Here is a 10,200-nt window from a genome sequence, read left to right as displayed (position 1 = left end):
GAATACAATGAATATTGTATTCATAAAGGCAAGAGACCAGAATGCTTGGCTACCATTATGGCAAGAAGCATGTTTTCTACTCTTAGCCTGTTCAAACTCTAGTTTGGACTGATTAATAACTGCTTTACAATTGTTGCGAGCTTTGGTATAGGCAGAAAATGAAACTGAAGAATTAGAAACAAGCCAATTACGATATGCAACATTCTTCTCTTGGACAGCCTTAGCACATTTATTGGAAAACCAAGGTTTAGATAAAGGACGAGATTTTAAAGTGGAGAGTGGGATAAAGGATTCCATTCCTGCAAGAATAATTTCACTGACACGATCTGAGCAAACGTAGACATCAGAAGTTTTGAAACAGTAATCCGACCAAGGAAAAGAAGAAAAGAAGTCTTGCAGGTCATCCCATTTTGCATTCTTGTAATGCCAAAACAACACAAGGTTGGGAATAGCCATGAGATAAAGGTTCCATTGGAGAAGAGACAATCACCAAGTTGTGATCTGAAGTGCCTAAAGGACCTCTCACTTCGAACGTGTACTTAGAAGGGTTGTTTGAGAAAAAGATCAAGCGTATTGGCTGTATGATTAGGATTGTCCGGTATTCTTGTAGGTAAATGAACAATCTGTGCTAGGTCATTAGTAATTGCAAAAGCCTCAGCATCTCGACCTGCTGGGTCGGTGTAACTAGAAAATGGAAGCCAGCTGGAGTTGTGAACATTAAAATCACCAAGGAAAATTACCTCACTGTTAGGAAAGTTGGACTGGAGAAAGTCAAGTTGCAAAGCATTAGCATTAGTAGAGGCATTTGATGCAAGAAAGCAAGCTTATGCAGCATCAGCCAAAAAAAAAAAAAAAAAAAAAAAAAACCCACTTCCACTTCACCCCTCTGTTCGTTCAAAATACCTGTCCAGCTGAGCCTTAAACTTATTTAGGCTATCAACCTCCACCACAAGGGATGGAAATCTGTTCCACCAACCAACCACCCGCTGGCTAAAGGCAAATTTCCGCACGTCTATCCTACATCTGTCTTTCCTCAATTTGAATTTATGCCCTCTCAGGTGATTTTTCTGAGCTAGCGGAAGAATCCCATCAGCATTGAGCATGCTTAAACCATTCAAGGCTTTATACACCTCTATCAGATCACCTCGCTGGTGCCTAGTCTCCAGACACTGTAATTTGCAAAACTTAAGCCTTTCTTCGTAAGAGCACCCCTTTGTTCCATTCACTAATCTTGTTGCCCTTCTCTGTACTCGTTCCAGCAGCTCTACATCCTTCTTGAAATGAGGCCTCCAGACCTGTATACAGTACTCTAGGTGTGGCCTGACCATTGCCTTATACAATGGAATAATCACCTCCTTATCCCTGCTGGAAAAATTCCTGTATATCATTGACAATACTCCATGAGCTACTCTTGCAGCCCGTCTGCACTGCTCAGAGAACTTCATATCTGCCTGCACAACCACCCCCAAGTCCCTTTCATTCTCTACCACTGTCAGTGTAGTACCACAGAGTTGATACGTTGCTCTGGGGTTGCTGTTTCCCATGTGTAGTACTTTACATTTGTCAATGTTAAACTTCATTTGCCACCTCTCAGCCCATCTGCTCAACCTTTCCAGATCCTGTTGCAGCAGCATAGTGTCAGTAGTGTCCTTGACAACCCTGCCAACCTTTGTATCATCTGCAAACTTGGACATTAAGCTTGATATACCATCATCAATATCATTTATAAATACAGAAAACAATAATGGACCCAACACTGAGCCCTGAGGGACTCCACTAATAACATTAGTCCACGATGAGCAGTGTCCATTGATTACCACTCTCTGTCTTCTCCCCCTCAACCACCCCTTTATCCATAGCAGCAATTTGCCTCCAATGTCACACTGCTCCAATTTGTGTAGCAGTCTTCCATGTGCAACAGTATCAAAAGCCTTTCTAAGATCCAAGTATATAATATCAAAGTTATTCCCTGCATCCAGTTCTTTTGTGACTGCATCATAGTATCCACTCAAGTTGGTCAGGCAAGACTTCCCCTTAACAAAACCATGCTGTGTCTGAGCTATAACTGAAGTCTTGTCTAAATGATCCTGCAGTGCTTCTTTAACCAGTGCCTCCATTAATTTTCCTGGAACAGAAGTTAAGCTCACAGGTCTATAATTACTTGTGTCAGCCTTTGATCCTCCTTTGTGAATTGGGGTCACATTTGCACATTTCCAGTCTATGGGTACCTCCCCTGAGTCCAAGGAAGCTCTCATAATTATGGCTAAGGGTTTGCTTACTTCCTTTGCTGCCTCCTTTAATATAACTGGATAGATCCCATCCACCCCGGGTGCCTTTAGAAGAAGTCAAAGAGCTCCAAGTGATTAGTGGAGTTGGAAGAACGGTAGAGACAACAGATGAATTTGACACAATGAGGTAAAGAGATTTTAAGCCAGATGAGATTCCAAATTGCCAAGTCTCTGACAGGGAATATCAGAACGGACATATGCACAAGTACCACCTTTAAGGCGAAAGGAATCATACAGCGAATAATTTGGGCATCTGAGATGAGCAGTAAATGAATCAACCGATAACTGAGATTCTGTCAGAAAAAGTACATGGGGTTTGGCAGACTGCAAGTGGAAATGGACATCGTTGAGATTAGAATTGAGACCACGTATATTTGTGAAATGAATTAGGACGTCCTTATAGGGTTTTGTAAATGATATACAGGAATTTTGCTAGCAGGGAAAAGGAGGTGATTATCCCTTTGTATAAGGCAATGGTCAGCCCATGTCTTGAGTACTGCATACAGGTCTGGAGGCCTCATTTTAGGAAGGATGTAGATTTTCTTTCCTTGTACAGAGAAGGTCAACAAGATTGGTGAGGGGAACGAAGAGATAGTTTACAAAGAGACGCTTAAGTTCTGCAAATTGCAGCAGCTGGAGACGGCATTTGTGAGTTTTTTTTTTTTTTTTTTGTTGTTGTTTTTTTTAGTTGTTGGCGCATCGGCTTCTGTGGCCATAATGCGCACCTCCCAAAACTTTTGCATTTTTACTCTGATCCAAGCTTGAGGCAGGATTCGAACCCGCAACCTTTGGGTTGCTAGGCAGGCACTTTACCCACTTGGCTAGCCCGGTCGGCACCTGTGAGGTGATCTGATTGAGGTGTATAACGCCTTGAATGGGTTGAGTATGCTGAATTCTGATGGAATTCTTCCGCTTGCTCAGATTACGAACCTAAGGGGGCATAAATTCAAAATGAGGAAAGACGGCTGTAGAATAGATGTGTGGAAATTTTCCTTTAGCCAGCGGGTGGTTAATTGCTGGAACAAACTTCCATCTGTTGTTGTGGAAGTTGATAGCTTAAATAAATTCAAGGAGGAACTGGACAAACTTTTAGTGGGAATGGTGGTGTGAATTTTTTTTGCTGATGCTACATAAGCTCATACGCTTGCTTTCTTGCATCACATGCCTCTGTTACTATTACTATGTCATTTGGAACTGCATCGCAAAGTTTACAAATAAATGCAAGAAATTTTCACATTCACTAATGCTGGAAAACATCTGGCACTGTTTTAACTTATGCATACTTTATAAGTATAGTGGATTTCAGTTATTTGGGCCACCAGTTAATCGGGGCAAATCTTAAAAAACCAGAACCCAATCGAGAAAATAGTCACGGTTTACTTCGCTTAATTGGGACAACATACCGTTTAATCGGGGCAGGAGACCGCAGAACTGGAGATTATCCTACGATTGTCTCCGACCGTACCACATGGTTCAGTTGGATTTCTGGAGGTCACAACCATAAAACAATTAGCAGTCACCTGTTTATCGGGCTTTTCTGTTACTGCAATCTATCATAAACCGATAGTAAACTCGATCTTATTGAATTTGCGATAATAGCGACAGCTGGAATTCTGTGGGTTATTATGGTGAAGTGTGTTTACACTTCACCATAATAACCCACAGAATTCCAGAAACTATTATGGTGAAGTGTTTACACCTCACCATAATAGTTTCTTCAATCATATAAAAAAATTAATTTTCAGAATCTTCTCTTCATTCCTATTTTTAAAGCTTCATTACTTGTTACTCCATTCTCACTTGCCCGTATCATGTTACTTGCAATTTGTGTGTGCCATGTTCTTTGTTATTGATTTCTTATCTTTTTTACTGTTTTAAATTTTAACCTCCGCCCACAAATGTCAGCGAACAGAAATGTCAACTAGTTAGTATGTACGTATTACAGTACATACTAACTAGTTGTATTGTATTTTTAACTATTTACGTGAAACTTCAGATAATTGGGGCAGCTGCATAATCAGGCCAAAATGCACTAGTCCCAAATAACCGGAATCGACTGTATACGCATACACGTATGTGTGTGTGTGGTATAAAAAAAAGATATGGGCAACCATAGCATGTGGATCCTTTTTTATAGTCCATAATCTGCACAAAAGAAATCGGGGTTAGTCCTTTATTTCTTATTCCACAATAAAATTTCAACCATCTGTAATTTGCATGACATCAACAGACCTCCCTCTTTTTTTTTTGATTAGACTGGGGTTCGAGCCCATGACCACCAAATACGGAGGATGTGGAAAGGTCAGGGAATGTGACCACCGCATATCACTGGAGAAATATGGCCTTAGTTGCTAATGCTCCTAAAAAAAAAAAAAAAATAAGTTATAACCCTTTTTTTCTCTCTCTCTTTTTTGTCATTGCTCCAGTTTAGAAGTGGAGACCATATCCTTCCATATATAATATTTTTCCCATACACAATTTATAAAATGTCCCTAAACGGGGTACTTATAAATGTGAGTAGCTGTGTACCAAGATGAAATATTGTACGTAAAATCAAAATTGTACTTAAAATCAAAAACAAAATTTAAGTTAACCACCCACAGCCTTCAAAATAACTTGATGTACAGTTATTATAAAGCACTGACAAACATTGATGCATTTGTGAAAAAAATCAAGGTCCAAAAATTTCATCATTACAATATTTTATTTATTCATTTTTGTATTATATAATTTCATAGGTCGTGATTTATTATATTTCTATTCCACGTGTTTCAAATGCAGTATATTCCTAGTAAACAATTTCAGTAATAGTTTTTATTTTAAAAAAATCCTTGTAAAAAGACTATATATGTGAATATAAAAAGTATATATTATACTGATCTCACCCTAAATGGAAAAAATACCAATCACATGGCATCTGTGTGAGACCTTTTTTTTTTTCTTTTTAATTCTAAAGATTGAATTGAAAATTGGTATTCTTTAATTGCTAAACTAAACTGCAAATTACTTAACATAAACAAATGAGAAAACTATGTATATAAAGTGCTTAGCATCATAATACACAGCCATTTCTGAATAAACAGAAAATTTTTAAGGTGGCATCGTTTTAGGTTATATCTCATATTGTGAATGCCTTCACATGTGAGAATGCTTTTCACAAATGAGAAAACTAATAATAATAATAATAATGCAAGTTTTTATAATATTTATTAGAAATTAAGATCACCCATTCTCCAAAACTGCAACACATGCTCACCTCATGTGGCATCTTGCAGATGCAATCTGCATCTGCAGATGCAATCTGAATGGCTGTATTTTAGTCAGCTGTTCACATTTTAGTTTTTGTGAAACCAAAGTTCTAAGGCAAGGTTAGACAGCTCTTGCTGGCTTCTCACAAAAGCCATGTGAACAAGAGTTGGTCAAGAAACTGGCACTTTTTTGCTCAGCTGGCATCTGTTAAATGCCAAACAAAAAATCGATTCCTTCTATTCATCATATATTGAAATGAAAGCAAAGTAAAATATAATCATTTAGAGAATACGGACAGGGAAAGCTACAAAGGAGAATGTAATTTTATTTCCAAATTTAAAAGAAACGAAAAAAAAAAAAATTTTTTTTTAAAAACAGCATGTGTCAGACACTATTGTAAGCAGTGGAGGGTTAAATATAACTGGCCTTTGGTAATTACTGGAAGTTTCATTCAGCCACTGAACAAAGGTTGGTCACTGCTGATGTAAGATGTCCATGGCATAAACTATAACTATAAAAGTTAATCAAACATCACAGAGGTATGCAGCTCATAAGATTATAATTTATTATATGCAGATATATATTCATAAAATATTCATATTGTTTATACTTATATTCATTTATATATTCATGCAGTCATTTATATATTCATAAAATATATAAAAAATTAAAATACCAATATTATTTTTATTAATCTGTTTATTTATCTAATGCAGATACAACAAAAATCCTAAATAAAGGATAAAACAGCATTACAGTATAAAAAATACAAAAAAATTGAATTAGGAATATAATATGAAATGATATGGCATGATGTATCAAGATAATAAAATCAAAACACTATCACACTAGTTAAATCCATTATTTTAGGAGTGCTAAACATGTAGCTACAGACACCCATAATGGTGAAAACAAGTACAAGGCAGTTTGAGGAAGTAACAGAAAAAATGCTAGTGAGAGTAGCTATAGTAGTAAATTTGGTCACAAAAGATGTGCTGCTGGGGTAGGCTGTAGAAATCAGCAAGGAACTAAAGTCGTTATGCATCCTCCCATCAAATACATATGAGAAGTTAACAATCCAGTGTTCTTTATAGATGCATGTCTATTTTAATTCCCTCATTGATTTCAATGACTTTACAGCTTGGATGTGGCATCAACAAACTTCTGAAAAACTATAACCACAAAAAAGCACTTTTGGAAATCCACTATTCTTTCTTGAAGTTAGGTTAGGTTAGGTTAGGTTCCTCAGCATGCAAATAGATGTGAATTCCTAAAAGCTTTGTGATTGCAGCTTTTTGAAAGTTGCATGTTGATACTACAGTCAATCTTGTTCAACATCATTTCCAGCTACAAACAAATCTCTTGTGATCAGCCTGTGTTCATAGCCCATGGTGAAACAATACAAGAAAACAAATCACACAAAGTGATGATGTCATATACAGAATTGCATTAACTTCAAACTCGTCGGGTACTTGGGGGGGGGGAATGTTCCAAAGAACACAAAAATGCATATCTTGAACGTGCAAAATTTGTGGTGCACCTATATTCATACCCATCTGTGCAGAAATCAAACTGAATTTAATTATTCAGGACAGTGCTTTGATTTTACCTGTATAAAACATTACACATATTATACACGGTTATTTCTCTTGGAAGTCAAGGTAATCAGGAGGAGAAACAAATAAAATTGGATTTCAGTTGTTTAGACTTAAATGCCTGCCCTACCAAAAAACACAATGATCAAAAACAAAACAGTTACAGGACCTTAAAGCCATACAATTGTAGCTAATATTCAAACAATACTCACTTTGTATATCTGTACAGTACTGCACTTAGTAACCCATCTTCAATTTACCAGATTTCTAGAAAATTGTCCAGTCTCAACTATCCAATTCTACTTATATTTATGTAAATATCAAATAGCAATTATAAATATTATTGTAAATCAATACTGTAAATTGGACAATTGAGACTATAAAAGTATCTTCTAGAAATCTGATAAGTTAAAGATGGGTTACTAAGTACAGTACTGTACAGATATACAAAGTACAATTATATGAAACAATTATATATATATAATTATTACAATACAAATAACCTATGTAACTATTCTTTTTGCACACCTCTAGCTTGCATGCTGTACAGGAGGTGATATGAAAAGGCCTTATTATTTACTATTATGGCATGTGCACAGCAAATGCTTTGCAAATGTAAATAATAATATTTTCATGGATGAAAAATAACTAAAAAGAACTGTGTTGCCACAATTGCATGTATATACAATTCACACAAAATATGTGCCAGGTTGCTAAGGTACAGCACCAAAGCAGCTCAGGCACGAGGATGTGTACTATGTCTGTAAATAGTGTATTCTAAGGCTGATTTGTCTGTGTGCAGGATTAAGAAATCCTACACCTCTGCCTGAGACCAGCTAACTCAGCCCCATTTGAAAAGGCCTCATTATATAAGTTTTTTTCTCTCACTGATGAGATTAAAACCTGGACTTTTTCCAAACAGGTGGTGAATGATAATTCACTCAGCCACAGAGGCATAGTGTGTGTGTGTGTGTGTGCTTCACACATGCAGGTATGTATGGTGCATATTAATCTCACAATTATTTTGAAGGTCATGTGTGACCTGCAAGACAACTGCTTCTACTAATATGCAACAGCCATTTCAGATCAAAAATTATTTGAGGGTACAAGCTGATTGTTTATATCAAGCATTTTGTAAATCACTTGATTTCAATATCTCGACAATACTGCCTACTATATATACTAAATGATTGGGAAATTATCGTCACTGACTGAATTAAGAATTCTATAGCAAAAAACTAACAGATTGACAAGAAACTGTACTTTAATTAGCATCTTTAATAGAAACAAAAATAAATAAACATATGCATTTAAAATTCTGGAATATTCTTTTTAAGGACAGGTGTTAAAAGTTTTCCAGTACCATTTAAGGCCAGTAACATCTGGCCTTAAATGGTGTGCCGTGGCACCCCGGTTGAAAACCACTTTTATAAGCTTTGTAACTTCTAAATTTTGTTTAATCAAGGTAAGCTTGTATATATATATACACAAGTGTGTAATAACATGTGGATTGATTCTCATCCTGCAAAACATTCATAAAACGTGTCTGATTATGAATGTTTGTGGAAATATGGCTGTTTGAATTTAATTTTAAGCAATGACTATAGCATTTTCAATGGCAAAAAAAATAAAAACAATAAGTAAGAATAACCAGACACGTACCTCATAAAATGTTTACTCATGCTAGATACAGGTCTCCGTATTTTTAATTCTTATTATTTTTTTATCATTGAAAACTCCGCAACCATTTTTTAAAATTCATAAAGCTTTAGCTCCATAACTGTTCAGAATCGGGCACATTTATATGAACTTTTTTCTTTGTTTTAAAAGATCTCATATCAATCCAGAAAGTACAGACCTCATATTATGAGTACCGTGTGTGTGTGTGTTTTACACTTCATACTGTTTTTTAACAATGCTTAACATTACACAGGAATTATTTTGTTAAGTGAATTGCAGTCTTAAGTAAATTTCACATATTGAAAGTACAGTCTCTTACAAACTAATAGCATGTACTACAAAAACTTTTAATTAGTATGTTTCCAAATGCAGGTATATATAATGTTGCAGACCATTATATGGTGTGTTATATCATTACCACATGAAAATAATGAGCAAATTAACTGTGGAGAGAGATTCACTTAATATATACAGGCTGGCCTCGATTAACGTGATTAATTCATCCCGCGAGTGCATCGCGCAAAACGGAAATGCTTTAATCGAATACAGGTGACCCCCGCTTAATGCTGATCATTCGTTCCGGAAAAACAGAGCGCTAAGTGAATCCGCGCTAAGCGAGCGCCGCTTTCCCATAAGGTAACATATGTATTTATGAGCTGCGGTCGGTGCCATAGGATATTTCCTAATGAATAATAAACAGTAATGAAAAGATGCACAAATGTCGGTCAAAATATTTAATATTCAAATATTTGCACATATAAAATATTCTGCATTGCATACGTATAATTATGTGGTAACTACTTGCGTATCAAAAGTAGATTTAAAATTCCAATTAAAATAATGAATTTAATTTAATTGATGAATTTAATCATGAAAAATGTGTAAATTTTGAGTTGAACTTTGGCCCTCTTCCAAATAAACTAAAAGGGGTATTAATTTTAAATCCCCCGCAGCGTTACAACCACAATAAAGTCAACCGATCCTTCGCCGCTTTGAAACCTGGCATGCTTTTTTTCTTCTTTCAATATGAAACTTCTTTTAGGCATTCGTTTCCACAAAAGTCCTGCTTCATCTATGTTAAAAACTTGATGAGAAGGATAACACATAATACCCCTCTTCAATAATTTTAACAAGTTCTTTTTTGAAAGTTTTGGCTCCTTGATCTGCACTTGCGGCTTCTCCCTGGATTTTAAATCTATTCAACCAGCCCTTACCAGTTTTAAATGGTTCCACATTTTTTTTTTTAGGCGAGTTTTCTTCATATCATCATATTGGCTAATCTCTCTCTCTCTCTCTCTCTCTCTCTCTCTCTCTTTTTTAATATTTAATTTAACTGAATTCTGCATTGGAATATTATCTTCAATAAAATTAAAGTCTTTCCATTTCAA

This window comes from Mastigoproctus giganteus, chromosome 14 (assembly GCF_048544385.1).
Source record: "Mastigoproctus giganteus isolate SK-2022 chromosome 14, ASM4854438v1, whole genome shotgun sequence".
NCBI classification, from domain to species: Eukaryota; Metazoa; Arthropoda; class Arachnida; order Uropygi; family Thelyphonidae; genus Mastigoproctus; species Mastigoproctus giganteus.
Note: the sequence above shows the minus strand (reverse complement) of the source record.